The sequence below is a fragment of the Euprymna scolopes genome, chromosome 26 (assembly GCF_053919585.1).
Source record: "Euprymna scolopes isolate OS-2025 chromosome 26, ASM5391958v1, whole genome shotgun sequence".
Taxonomy (NCBI): Eukaryota; Metazoa; Mollusca; class Cephalopoda; order Sepiida; family Sepiolidae; genus Euprymna; species Euprymna scolopes.
The window spans coordinates 29,383,047-29,399,220 of NC_136507.1; the positions used below are offsets into that span (position 1 = coordinate 29,383,047).

Here is a 16,174-nt window from a genome sequence, read left to right on the forward strand (position 1 = left end):
TTTTTTTTTTTTTGCAAAAGTTAAGTACATTTATTGTATTAATTCATTATCTTAAGACTTTAATAGCTCCAGAAAACTTACATTTTTCTTGCCAGAAAAATGTAAACATAATTTTTGTCATAATGCATTTTTACGTGAAATCTAGGGTTTTTCAGATTTGAGATAAAATTATTCCATGTATTTTTTACTTCACATACATTTTTTCTTTGAGAAATTAACTTTAAACTGTAATCTTTCAAATACAATAAAAAAGTACTCGAAAATTTTAAAAATTATTATGATTAACCGACGTTAAAAACCATACCCCCCCCTACCGAAGCAGCCATTAATTGCCCGTACCTAACGACTGGAAACAATGCCAAGATAAGCGGAAAGCACATACAGCGCCTAGAATTCCCAAATGATCACCCATCTGATACTATCCAGGCTCAACATTGCTTAACTTCGGTGATCTGATGAGAACCGGTGTGTCAACGTGATTATGCCGTATATATATATATATATATATATATATATATATATATATATATATATATATATATATATATATATATATATATATATATATATATATATATATATATATATATATATATATATATATATATATATATATATATATATATATATATATATATATATATATATATATTTCTTCAGTGGTGAAAAAAACGGACTAGAGTGCTCAATGTGTACCCAGAGCAGTATATAGAAAATTTATTGCTGTGAGTCCAGAATGAATTCACATAAATGGACCATGAATTCTGACGAAGCTGGTCGGATCTCTCCTCATCTTCAGAGGATATCTTCCTATGTAAATTCATTCTGGACTCACAACAATAAATTTCCTATATATATATATATATATATATATATATATATATATATATATATATATATATATATATATATATATATATTAATAATTTTATTTATTAAATACTTAAATATTTTTTATTTAAATACTTAAATATTTTTATGTGCATAAAGGTTATCTATGAACACGTGTTTCTATGTGTCATCATGGCTAAACTGTTTACAAGGATCGATCTCGTAACTACCCAGTAGGTAGCCTGATGTCTTACCACCGAGCTGATGACCGGTGATAATCAGAAACACCCGTTCATGGATAACTTTTATGCATGTAAAAATATTTAATAGATATTTAAATAAAAAGATATTTAAATATTTAATGAATAAAATTACTACTAATAATAGTGATAACAAAAAATAATCGGGGCGACGCAAATAAATGAAGGGCAGGTAACCCCAACAGGAAACAATAAAATACAACAGAATCGCTAATCTTTATATTAATAGGATATCGTGTGTGTTATTTATTTTGTGTGTCACGCTTACATCCGAGTGACTTTCGTTAAATTGTTATGGACTTCGATTTCTTGTCATGAATAATTTTACCAAGTATTCTTCATAAGCTGTGGTTTCGATTATAATTGACAGTAGTTAAATCATCTATTTTTTTATAAAAAATTTTACCAAGAATTCTTCATAAATTTTGGTTTCGGTTTCGATTATAGCTGAAGAAACTCAAGTTATATATATATATATATATATATATATATATATATATATATATATATATATATATATATTCAAAAGTTATATATATATATATATATATATATATATATTCAAAAGTTTTGGTCTCGGTTTCGATTCAAGCTGTGCATCCATTTCATATGGATATGCATTCTTTTATTTTTGAAATCGCAACTTTATAATATCTGAAAATCGATAGAACATTAACTCTGTAATAATATATGGGAAATTTGCAAGAATTAAAATATCATATTTAAGCGTACTTACGACCCGGCAAAGCCAGGCGTCTCCGCTAGCTTAAATAAATACCTTTGCAGTTTTAGTGTAGTATCTGTTCTTCAGATGCGGCACTTCCATTTCTCGTTCTCTTTCAGTGTAGGAGAAATCCTTCACGGCTGAGACAATTTTTATTTTTGTACATTTTCTTCGCGTTAAAAAACGACTCTGGTGTCTAACTCTGTCTCGTGGGGAGGCATTGTAAATAGGTGCAAATAATATCAGAGCGTCTCCATTTACACTGAACATCCAGAGAATGCCACCATCAATAATTACATATGAATGAGTCTCCTGTGGAGTTTCCACGAGTACCGCTAGTGAAATAAATAAATAAACAAACCCAATAGATCTTACGGATATATATATATATATATATATATATATATATATATATATATATACTACTATAAATTCGTTTTTCTTGTGTGTGTATTGATATTCATATCAAAAACACTCTTTTCTATTTATTTAAAAAGAAAATACAATTTTCTCATATATGGGTTTTGAAATTGCATTCACTAGCAAAAGATCTAGCTATTTTGCATATTCTTTTAAACATTCATTTTAATTAATTCCCTAATAGTTGCTTCAGTTTTCTAATGGGATGATCATCTTTAGTTAACTATTACGTGTAATTATATTAATGCAGATATTCTACAAGATTTATACTTGCATAATATTTGCGTAAAAAGTTTATAGTAAACACGAAATTGTTTCCGTGTATATTTATGTATACGTATATATTTTTGTTTAACAAATTTTGCCTACCAAATTTCTCCGAGAGTTTTTGGTTTACAGACATGAAACTTCATATATAAGGTATTTGTATCCCTGCAAAACTTTACATTTGAGTTTAGCTCAGAAAAATCGGTGCAAAAGTGTGAAAATTTAAAAAAAAAATGAAATTTGCCAGGTGAAGGTCGAACGCCGGCATTACGAATGCATAACGTAGTAACTATTGGTTCATGTTTTAATTTTTAGCCTTGCAGGAAACGTGTTTTCATAGCCCAATCATTGACGGCAGAGGCAAAATAAACCGTGAGCTGAACGTTTTGGTTTCGATTCTAGGCGGTGGCGCATGAGTCTTTTTTTATATACTTTTTAAATCATTTGCATCCAATCTATCTATGTATCTATCTATCTATAATAGTGAACGTGTCGGTGTATCTGTCTGTCTGTCTGTGTGTCTGTGTACATTTCCCTACGCACTAACTCTGTCAATTTTTAGTCTACAGACTCGAAATTTGATATACAGGGTACTTAGATTTGGTAAAATTGATGTGATTCGTATTCGGCCAGAAATTTGGCTGTTAAGGGGTCAAAGTTCAACGATTAAACCTTTAAGAACTCTACCAAACTCCTCCGACAATTTTGGGTCTAAACACTTGAAATTTTAGATATAGGTCTCTTGGACATGGATCTAACTTATTAACTTGATTTAAGCCCAAAACAATAAATGTTAAGGGGTCATAATAGGAGTCAAAGTTTTAAAAAAATTACCGCTTCGGTCTCTACCAAATTACTCAGACAATTTCTGGTCTAAACATTTGACATTTTACATAAAGTGTATTCAGAGATAGGGAAAGCTTTTTTACCGGTTTGGGTCAAAAATTTGAGTTACCAATATATAAATGCATGTATGTATGTATGTTTGCATGTCTGCCTAAATCTTTCGACAGATGCGACAGATTTTTACAAGATCAGTATTGTTTTGAAGTTCAACCTTTCAGACGACAAATATCGAAAAATTGGCTTAAAACATTAATAAAATATTGGCTTAAAACATTAATATCTTCACCTTCAATTTGGCACTTTTCTACAAGGGGTCGCTTTTTTCGCCGATATGTTCGAAAGTCATCCTCTTCTTTCGATTATTTAGCCTTAATTAAAACCTACGTCACTTCCAGTTTGGTGGTGGTCGTAACAGCAAAGACGTCGGTTTTTCCCCCGTTCTTTTCCTCCTTTGCGGTACGGGTTCTGAGCCTGCCTTGCTACTACCACATTACTTTCTGTTTATCATAAACCATCCTTTACCGGTCTCTATACGCGTTGGGACTCATTTTCTCCTACAAACCAAAAATACAATTTAATTAAGACTTTAGCACATAGGGCCCTGATTTGTTCTGAAGTTAATCTGGATGACGAGCTTAAATTTATTGCTAAGACCCTTTTGTAACAATGGTTCCCCTTAGATATTGTTGAAACTACTATTAATAAAAAAAGTTTCCAATTTTTATAAACCTAAAGAAATTATAGTTAATAGATGTCCTGTTTACCTACGTCTACTTTGGCTAGATGATATCAGTGAACGATTTGTGTAACAGTGTTATTTTGCATCGAATACACGCGTTGTTTTTTCAACCAGACCTATGTTGTCGTTCACTTGCAAAGATGTTCTCCCCTCCCCTAATAATTCTATCAGTTATTTATTTAAATGTAGTTGCAGTGCGCACTATGTTGGGCGAACATCGTAAAGGTTGGATTTCCGTTTGAAACAACATGTACTATCAAAGATTCGTTATGCAAATTTTTCACCCTCGGATGTTCTGAATAATACGTATGGTCCTGCAATTTGCGAGCACCTTATAAATAACCATGCGTGTGCAACGAATTTCAGTGCTGACATGTTTACGATCTTGAGTAAGTCGCATTTTTATGGCTTAATTTAGTGTCTATGTAATTTTTATCCGTTTATTTTTCGCTTTTTTTCTCTCCCGCCATATTCATAACTTTTTTTTTACTCGTATTTTCCTCGATTTAGCTCTGTTGAGCGATGACGAAACCTGGTTAGCTAACTTTTATTTTATTTTTTTTATTTTTTAAATCATCATGTTGATTGGTCTGTATTTAGCCATTATTAAATTCTGTACCCCCGAAAAATTTTCGAATATATATATATATATATATATATATATATATATATATATATATATATATAAGTGAATGTGTCTGTGTGTCTGTGTGTTTGTGTATCTGTGTGTATGTGTGTCTGTGTACATTTCCCTACGCACTAACTCCGTCATTTTTCAGTCTACAGACTCGAAATTTGATATACAGAGTATTTAGATTTGGGAAAATCGATGTGATTGGTTTTTGGTCAGAAATTTGGCGATCAAGGGGTCACAGTTCAACGATTTGACCTTTGAGAACTCTACCAAGCTCCTCCCACAATTTTGGGTCCAAACACTTGAAATTTTAGATATAGGTTCCTTGGACATGGATCTAACTTAATAAATTGATTTGAGCCCAAAACAATAAATTTTAAGGGGTAATAATAGGGGTCAAAGTGTTTTAAAAAATTGACCTCTGCGGTCTCTTCCAAATTACTCAGACAATTTCATGTCTAAATATTTGAAATTATATATAAAGGGTATTGAGAGATAGGGCAAGCTTTTTCATCAGTTTGGGTCGAAAATCTTTAGTTACCAATATATAAATGTATGTATGTATGTCTGTTTGCATATCTGCCTTAAACTTTCAATAGAAGTGACGGATTTTACCCAGATCAGTATCGTTTTAAAGTTCTATCTTTCATACGACAAATACCGAAAAATTGGCTAAAAACATTAATATCTTCCCCTTCAACTAGGCCCTTTTCTACGGGGGGGGGGGTCACTTTTTTTGCCGATATTTTTTTAAAGTTATCCTTTCCTTTAGATTGTCTATCCTTAATTTTTTTAAATGTCGATTCCGGTTTGGCGGTGGTCGTAACAGCATAAACGTTAGGTTTTACCCCGTTCTTTTCCTCCTTTTTTTTGCTCAACATACACATCCAAACACCCGGGCAACGCCGGGCGCCCATGCTAGTATATATATATATATATATATATATATATATATATATATATATATATAGAGAGAGAGAGAGAGAGAGAGAGAGAGAGAGAGAAGCTAATAAGTCATTCACTGAAGGGTTGACAATCTTTGTCATTTTACAATTAAAGATTATTTTTTTCTCTTTTTGAAATATTTTACAGATAACATTTGGGAAATTAATTATGGATTAATATAGCATCGAATAACGTATGCAAATTGTGAAATTGTTTTACCAAAATCAGGGGTCAATTGTTTTGACCCAAAGAGCTGATCGACGGCATTTTCATGAAAGAAATAGCCCACGTCACAAGACAATTCGAAACATTGTGTACCGATTTGAAGATCAAGGAGCAGTATTTGATCTTCCGCGTGTTGCCAGACCTGGAAACATCATCACAAATTAAAATAGAGAAAGAGCGCGAGATAAGGAACTGAAATCTGTCGTGAAAAATCTTTTGAAAGAGCGCAAATATGCGAATATATGTATATGTATATATTCGTCTAAAGACAGCTGTTTTTTGTCGACTATGATTCATCAGTGTGGCTGTGTGTGTGTGTGTGTGTGTGTGTGTGTGTGTGTGTGTGTGTGTGTGTGTGTGTGTGTGTGTGTGTGTGTGTGTGTGTGCCTACACGCATCGGGGTGTAGGCCTTATGTTTTTGTTGGGTTTTTTTTTTGTTATTTTTTATTTTTTTGTTTATTTCTTTAATACTGCCACTAAGGGGACTGGAGAAAAATGGGCGTCTTTCTCGGTAATGTAAAGGTCTTGTTATTTTTTTATTTTTATTTTTTTCAATACATCCACAAATATGGAAATGCCGTCACTTACAGGTGACCACCCCCGATATTGAACACCACCCCCGATCTACACCCTATCTAAGCAACTCTTATCCTTCCCAAAAACGCCCACCTTCATATTACGAGCGGCATCCCGCCTGCAAAAGTCGGCCATTAACAGGACGCTTTCCATTCGATAAAGATATCTTTACACTTTTTTTTTTTTAATTTCACAAATTACCCTTTCTCCATAAAAAAAAAATCTTCCAATCAGTTTAATGGAGATAAAACTTAATCATTATTAACAATTAGACGCCATTTTGAATTTTCCACTTCTAAACAGCCAACAAATAAAATTCATTCTTCTGGCAGAACCGGAAACCGGAAGTATGGTTTGTAATAGCAAACCTTATACGTCCACCTCACATCCGCTTCGCCGATGACTGCTGTAACGGTGACAAGGAGAAGAAGAACAAGAAATAGCGTTACGGATAAACGTTGGGTGGGGAGACGATAGGGGGGGGAACGCAGGGGAGCTTGCACAAAACTTGGCTAATTTTTCCACCGCGGAGGGCTACGTCGTTTGGACACAGTGACATTTAAAAGATGAAATAAAATGCATCCACCCATTTATTGTTTCGGTTGTTAGTGTAAAATGCAGGAATGAAGGAAGGACAAGTAATTTGCATAGAGGGTGAGGGTTCCTTGGTGCGGTAATGGCTCAGCGAGCTTTCATCTTTTGTTTTGCTTTCTTTATAATTTTAAGAGTTTTTTTTTTTGTTACTTGCATAAAACACGCATTATATATATATTTATTTCGCTTTTTCTTTCAATTAATTTGGGTGTGCCTAGATTTATTAACATAGATGTAGATATGTAGATATGAAATATATATGTGCAAAAGTTAAGAAAATATCGTGGAATCAATTATACTAGATGTTGATGTACTCATCGACATATATATATATATTTATTTATATATATATATATATATAGAGAGAGAGAGAGTGTGTGTGTGTGTGTATGTGTGTGTGTGTGTGTGTGAGAGAGAGAGAGAGAGAGAGAGAGATCTGTTAGCCTGACGAATTCCTTCGATGTAATGAAGTACAAATGTTTTAGTCTATATTTTATGGAAATCACTTAAGACAAGCAAGGAGCTAAATAATAATAATAATAATAATAATAATAATAATGTGTGTACAGGATGGTGAGAATATGCAATACTTCGTTAGTAGTGAGAAGTTTGCTCAAAAGGAATACAAAAGACGCCATGGCAGGTTGTTTTAGATGAGAGATCTTTGATGACTTGTGTGAAAGCTACTTGTGAGTCAATAATAATAATAATAACCATGTTGGGATGTATGCAAGAAAAGAAAGTTGGAATGAAGTGAAAAATGGTATGAGCATGTTCCAGAAGGAATGGCAATTTGAAATTATTGTGGGATATGAATATCCAATGCGATAATGTGATTGAAACAAGGAGGCCAGATTCAGTCTTGTTGACAAAAAAAAAGAGCACAAGACAATAATCATTGACATGGCAATGACACCTGATGTGGCGGAAAAAAGACAAGGTGAAGGTTGAAAAATACCAAGACTTGAAAAGACAGATAAATAGATTGTGGAAGTTGAAGAAGGTAGAAGTTGTACCTCTTGTGATGGGAGCCCTGAGGGGATATAACAAAAGGATTTGACAAGTGGTTTGAGAAAATTGGGATCCATTGCACTGTTTGAGTGCTTAAGAAAATAGTTGTGAATGGTCAAGGGGGATGAAAATACTGAAGAGAGAAACCACTAACCAGACCTCCACTGAATGATTGCGAAGAGAATTGTTACTTGGGGGGGGGGACTTATTGCCACCTAAATTTCAGTGAAGGCCAACAGTCATTGCCAGCGAAAAATAAATAGTAAACGGCTGTTGCGATAAAGAAAACTCATTTGCCAATGTTTTCGAAAGGTTGGGAGTACTGGAAATCTGGGTAGACTTGCTGTCACCTCAACTCCAAGGAACACTACAGGTTGTTCACAGAGAAAAATCTTTCATGGTGGGCTGCGTGAAAATTTATAGTGAGTACTACTCACACCACCACTACTACTACTAATAATAATAATAATAATAATAATAATAATAATAATACTGAGGAGGTGGAGGATGTGGAGGCTGGACAGCTCGAGGGAGAGAGCACTAACGAAACCTCCACTGGATGAACACGAAAACACCTGTAACTTTGGGTGAGGCTTGATGTTACACAAATTTCAGTGAAGATCAATGGTCGCTACTGAACGGGCCCCAACTCTAATCAGGCCCCGTTTCTTAGTGTTTTGTCTGAATGAAATGAAACTTTGGTCATAACTAGTTTATTATATTCAAAGCATCACATCAAAACATAAGGATCTTTGGCCTTTTTTTTCTCCGTTCTACAACATATGTTCTAGATGGCCTCCATTTAGCTTTTATTTTTTTTTTAGTCATCCTGTATATATATATATATATATATATATATATATATATATATATATAAGTGTTGGAACGATTAATCGGAATCGAGAATCGGAAAAATCGGAATTTTTGGGGGTGTCAGAATCGGTATCGGAATCGGGAAAATTTGAGCCTATTTTCCGATGCCAAAACACATTCCTTTAATTATCTATTTTATTTTATTTTGTTTTTATTAAAACATCTTCCACTGCTTGTAGTGATAATAAAATAATAAATATTTATTGATTTAAACTTCTAGTAAAACTAAAATCTATAGAGTCCCCACCCCTCACAAGTCCCACCCCTCACAAATGTGTTTTTACGTTTGAGAAAATATATGCACATTTAAGATGTGTTTTTACAGTAATCGGTGCAAAAATAACACTTTTGTAGTTAAATAGTTAGAGATTTATAAAGAATCGGAATTGGAATCGGTAATCGTATCGGAATCGGTAATTTCGTGCGGAATCGGTAATTGTATCGGAATCGGGAAAAAATATTGGAAATTTCCCATCACTAATGTGTGTGGGGGGTAGATATGAATCGAGCTAAACAGATACATAGATAGTATAAACAGATGCATAGATAGTGATTTTAAATCTCTTCAAAGAAAAGCTAGTTTAATGATGACAACAGAGAATTGGAACTCTCCTCTAAAGAAAAGGAAACAAATTAATCATTAACAACATAATTGTTTTCCTGCTTTCCGGTCAGCTGTTTACATATGTTCGTATGTACCGTACATACGCATGCACACACACACACACACACACACACACACACAAATACACAGATTCACACACACACACACACACACAAATACACAGATTCAAACACACACACACACACACACACATATATATGTATGTGTGTTATTAATCGTCCCAACACTAATATATGTGTGTGTGTGTGTGTGTGTGTGTGTGTGTGTGTGTGTGTGTGTGTGTGTGTGTGTGCGTGCGTGATAAAGAGAAATGTAGGAGAGACGCAGATTCCAATTACTGCCCATTTTCTAGAAAACCGATTTATTTTTATAATTGAGTCGAGGGTTTTGTTTCGCACAATACTGCTTCACGGGGCAAATTAGTGTAACCAGGTCGTTTTCAGTTCCTAAATGCAGAGACTAATCTTAAGTCCCGGTATGAAATTATATATATTTTCTCATTTTTTTTTTTTTTTTTTTTACTCACATTCACCCCTAACAAGGCATACTATTTGGAGCCATGCCTCGGAAAGATTAACAAAACACATCAGTACAGTCGGGGAAACAGGTATCAAAAAGGGAATTCCCAAGCTTAGCTTTTCAAGGGAAGAAATTATTAGAATAGAAAGGTTTCTGGCGTTTAGGGACCTCGACAATGAAGGGATGAGATTTTGTTATTAAGCAGGTTTGTCGGGGATATGAACGTCAAGGGGGCACAAGTGCAAGGAGTTCATCATAGCACATTCCATTAAAATATTTGGAAAAACTGCACAAAGATGCAACATTTTTATCTACTAATTCTATCTTTGATCTTTACCAACTTCTGAATAATGGTCCTCACTTCTGACAGGAATTGGCTGATATAATCGCCACACTTGTCATAATTTCAAGTACTTTCCAATCATTCTCGGTTCATCGTCAAGGATAGATTAACAATTTATATATATATATATATATATATATATATATATATATATATATATATATATAGAGAGAGAGAGAGAGAGAGAGAGAGAGAGAGAAGAGATTTAGAAGGCTATCACAATGCGAGGAATGGAATGTAGTCGATGTTGCGGAAGAAAGACGAAAACAAGTGACACTTTGCAAATCAATATATATATGGAGGAAGTGAGGAAGCTGTGGAAATCTTTTTACCCAAATAAGATGACCAGCATGTTAAAAATATACCATTTGTTGTAAAAATCTAATGGATAAATATCTGAAGAAGTTGGTGGTGACAGGATATTTTTACGGAAACATAAATCGTAAAATTGCCAACTCATTAATGAAATCGCTGTTATGGAAAAATCCATGAAATAAACGAAGGTTATAAAACAGAAAACGTGAGTCTTTGAATTTTCAACTAAATTTTGCACTATATATATATATATATATATATATATATATATATATATATATATATATATATATATATATATATATTAGATTGTGTTATGAATCAATATGTCTTACTTGAAGAGGTCTACTGTGTGTGTGACAAATCCATGATATATTTCGGGGAAGCCCCTTTGTCAAATCGTGGATGTTATAGATCTATTCAAAGCATGCTAGATGGAAGAATACAATGAAATAAAAAATTTATAGATATTTTTTACATCTAACGTGTATATTTATTTCATTGGTTAATTATTTTAATAACTTTACAAACATTTCAGGATGTTATTACTATTCGTTATGTTTATTTTATTAATAGTAGTTTTTTATAGTTTTTATTCGTAATGGTTGGATAAGTCAAGTGGTTATATTAAGTTGGTACTATCAAGCAACTCATTCGAAGGGGGAGACTAGAAGCATTACTAATGAAAACTAAAATAATAAATATGGCTCTTTTCAGAGTGATGCATAATTATATATCTGTATATATATGGTTCACTAAACTAATTAACTAATCATTATGAATTTTGAAACACAGCTGCAAGGTTTAAGGGATCGTAATGTAAGCTATATTTAGCTTAATTCCGTTTTATTCTAAACCAAACCCAACAATGTGCGAATGTGGAGAAACAGACAATATGGAACAATTAAACGTTACCAAATGCAAGATAAATTTCTCTACTACTTATCTGCATAATATTTTGTGTTTAAATTTATTTTAAGACGTTTTTATTTGGGGCGCGTGCCTACTATATTCAGTTAAAACAAAAAAACATGGCTGCCATAAGCATTGCACAATCACTCTTGAGAATGACTCAAAAATTGAAAATTAAACAAAATACAGGTAGAAAATTACATTTTCGTACGATATGTGACATTCATTTGATATGTTCCTACAAATAGTTTATTCTTCGATTTTTTAGCGATTATCAAGTGTCCTTGTGTAATACTCATTTGTTACAACCTAACAGAATGGACATGCATTTTTCAAAATAAATAAACGTTTTAAAATACGTTAAAACAAAAAATATCCAGGTAGATAAAAGAGTAAATTATCCTGCCTTTGGTAACAATTACTTTTTTACCATTATTATGTTCTGTTAATGATAAATGTGTGTGTGTGTGTGTGTGTGTGTGTGTGTGTGTGTGTGTGTGTGTGTGTGTGTGTGTGTGTGAGTGGGTGGGTGCGTGTGTGTGTGTTTCGCTTAAGTTTAAAAGAGCACTTGCCTCACTAAACGCGTCTAATGTAGCAGCAAATCCTAGAAACATATACCAGATTAAACAGTTAGGAATAAGTCATAAACCATTCACTATCACGATGCAATTCCTACCCTAACTTACAAAACAGAGCTATCAAACCTGACCTAATGATATAGGACATGAAGGGGGAAGAAGCAACCTTGGTAGAAGTAGCAGTGTACCCCAATGATGCTGGGTTAAACATACATGAAAAGGAAAAAAATGACGAAATACCAACATCTTATGTACGACATGAAAAGAAATTGGAATCTTAGGAAGATCTGCATCATTCCAAAATTGTAAGAACGACTGAACTCATGAAAAATATTTTCAAAAGCTCGCAGTATATCCGATGAACAAAGTGCAAGAAAGATACAACAATTGCATGTATAGAGACGGTTAGAATCCTTAAAATATATCTTGGTTGGAATGTATGAGATATCAGGTGAATGTTTGGAATCTGGTAGGATGCCCCATCCCAAGCTAAAACAAAATGATAAGAAAATTGGAAAAAAATAGACGGAAAAAATAGTGGACGCATCATTTATTAAATGCACGCCATCTTTATAAGGAATTCGTTTACCGCTCGTTTACATTTAAAGTAAAAATTTTCCCACTCTGTCAGACAAATTTTATTATTTTTATTATCACCAATTTTAAAGAATAGTGTTCCAATATTTTCCTGATTCCGACACAATTACAAAGTCTGTTCTACATTCCAGATTCTAATTACCAATTTTATTCTAAATTTCTGATTTCAATAGAATTAGCGATTCCGTTCTAAATTCCCGATCCCGATACAATTACAAATTTTATTGTAAATTCCCAATTCTGATAAAAATTCAGTTTAAAATTTCTGACTCCAATACAATTACAAATTCCGTTCTGAATTCCCGACTCCAATATTATTACCGATTTTGTTCTAAATTCCAGATTCTGAGACAATTACCGATTTCGATTTCGAGCGTAAAATCGATACTTTTGCAGTATTCAGGCGAGAGTCATTGTTAGGGGGTGATAACTCCAATTTCTTCTTGGCCAGATAAATAACAGAGAGGTTTTTTTTTTCGAACAGAAAAATATTTGAAAACCAAAACATTTATTGCATAAAAATGTATCAAAATATAATTGTAACGACATTTATTGAAAAATCTGCGTAAGAAAATATAATTTCAATAAAACAATTTTGTAATTAAAGCAATATTGGAGTTTTATCAAATAAATTTTTTTTTTTTTAATAAATAAATAATTTTAATGAAACATTTTCCGGAATTTTTATAGAATAAATAGTTTTTTGTTTTGTCTGTTTTTTTTTGTTTTGTTTTTTTTTTTTTTGGTAGATAAATAATTTTTATGAAACATTTCTTGAATTAAAGCAACTTTCAAGGGTCAACAACGAATTAATTTAAATGAAACCTTTTTTTCCGAATTAAAGCAACATTGGATTTTTTTTTCGTCCTCTGGTCTTTGACCGAAAAGCTCCACCTGGCGACAGTTTAGTGAAATACACCAAAAAACATGGCGCTAGCCCGAATACTGCAGAAGTGCCGTAAAATCGCCTAAAAAGTAGAATTTCATTTTTACTAGGGTTTAGCGAAAATTCCTCGTTAAGTTTTTTTCCATTAATATATTGTTTCCAAGATTTTGATGAGATTTTTTGTGAGATTTTATCCATATTTTTCACTTGTGCCATTGCGACCATGTGTCATTTACCCGTGCCATTTTAAGCTAAATTCGTTATTATTAACTTTAGAGTTTGGTTTTAATAGTGGTATAGAATCAAATATTTATCATTTTTTTTTTCATTAGTAACCAGGGTTCCGCGGGACCTCAGGGTGCCGGCAGCACAGTCCAGGGGTTCCCCAATTTCTAAATTCAAACAAAGAACAAATAAACAGAATGGTAAGTTCAATTTGGAAAATCAATGTTATTAATATGTGCATATTTAAAAAAACTTATTGTTTAAATATACTAAATTTTACATAATTTAAACTCGATAAATTTGAAAAATTAATTTGCCTTTCCACTATTGGGTTTACTTTTATATATTTTTATCATACAGTCGCAAGAGTATTTTTATTTCTATTTTTTTATGCTGTTGTTTCTTGCATAAGACAACTAAATTGTGGTTCCATGAGCCAATGGAATGTTTCCATGGGGTTCCGCTCCAACAAAATGTTGAAAAACACTGCATAGAAAATAAAGTTTTAAACAAAAATACAAATTAAAAAAATCATTTCAACTGGAATCATAAATTAGGGACAATTTGGTCAGTTGGGTGATGAAAAATATTATTAGAGGATTGAAAATTTGATTACTTTACGGCAAGGGTATGCAACATTTGCTTACGTTGGACCACTTTGGGACTTTGTGACAACAATGACGGCCACATCGTAAAAAATGAACTCTAATGTAGACTTCTGAAAACTATAGTTAAGTAATTAAGTCCATTCAATAATATTGGGAATAAAACCATGAAATTTTGTGGTCAATTCGAAAACGATAAAACTAGTATTATGATCCTGAAAAAAAAATCGAAATTAAAGTGCTTAATTATTTAAAAAAAAATGATATCATTAACTGGTCCGGCTGACCGGGTTGTGGACTGCGGACTGCCTGTTGCACACCCCTGATTTACAGTTTATCACAAGTATTTGATAGCATTAGACTTGAAGACAGCCATATTGTAAATCAATCCAAGAGGGGTTTTTTGCCGACCAGTGCTAGGAGATCCGACATGCTAGGCTTTACTTATGGTTATTTTTTTTATAATCGTCTAAAGTATCTCTCCTGAGAAATACCGGTAGATTTGCTCAGGCATTTTTGAAGACCAGAGCGTGCTTATTAGACCGACATCTAACCTTAAGCCTATCCTTTTGTGAGGAAGGTAAAAAAAATATAGTGTAGCCTGTAGTAAAATAGACTACAATTTATTTAAAATTTCTATTGCTAAATGCGTAGATTGAATTGCCGTATCCTATGTATATCCGTTCGTGATTTAACAATGGCGGTATGTGTAGCGCAGAAAAAACGAGGGTGTGGTCGACGAGTTCTGGGTATGGAAGGAAGGAAGTGAAGGTAGACGAGGAACAACCGACGCCAACCCAAGGGAGCTTGGGTTCTCGGTCGGTGCCACAGAAAGGCCCGCCTTACAGCGTTGTTTGTTAGTTTTAACTACGAAGTTAGTTAAGCCTCAGTGACGTCACGACATAGAAAAAAAAACATCACATCCTCCCGTCCCCGGCGTTTTCAACTCCGGAATGAATGGAGCGAAGCAAAACAAAAACAAAGAATTGGTATTCTTTTAGAGGTGCACATTCAATACCGTATTTAGCGGCGAAACTCTATTTCAAACTTAAGCGCAATAGACTGACGAAAATTCTAATCTCAGATTATGCTAATTTGGTACGACAGACCAAGCGTGACAGATCGATTGAGATTCTCTTGTAGATATAGTTCGACGTATAAATAAGTATCTGAAATAAGATACGTCCATTAAATCTGCGCGCTTTTTATTATTATTATTATTTTTTTTTTTACTCACTAGGAGTAATCACTAGGAGTAGTCACTAGGAGTAATCACACAAGTCATCATCAAAGATTTTTCTTTGAGAACAACTTGTGTTATCTGGAGTTTGAGTGACAACAAGTCTCCTCACATTTCCAGTACTTTCCACCACTTTTAATAATCTTTACTGATGGATTTGCGTTTTCGCAACAACCGCTTACCATTGATTTCTCGTTGGCAGCGACCATTGGTCTTCACTAGAATTTGGGTAGCAATAAGTCTCCCAAGGTCCCAGTTTTCTTGCATTCATCCAGTGGATGTCTGGGAAGTGCTTTCTCTCCTAGATCTTTACATCCTTCTTGGCCATCCTCACTTATTGGGTGCGGTGCCTGTTTATGGTGACATCAAAAAAAAGGCAGGAGC

At 33.3% G+C, this 16,174-nt stretch overlaps 1 pseudogene; it reads right to left on the bottom strand.

Annotated features, from left to right (window-relative positions):
* Nucleotides 1-375: 375 nt before the first annotated feature.
* Nucleotides 376-492, bottom strand: LOC145248558 (5S ribosomal RNA; annotated as a pseudogene).
* Nucleotides 493-16,174: the final 15,682 nt, after the last annotated feature.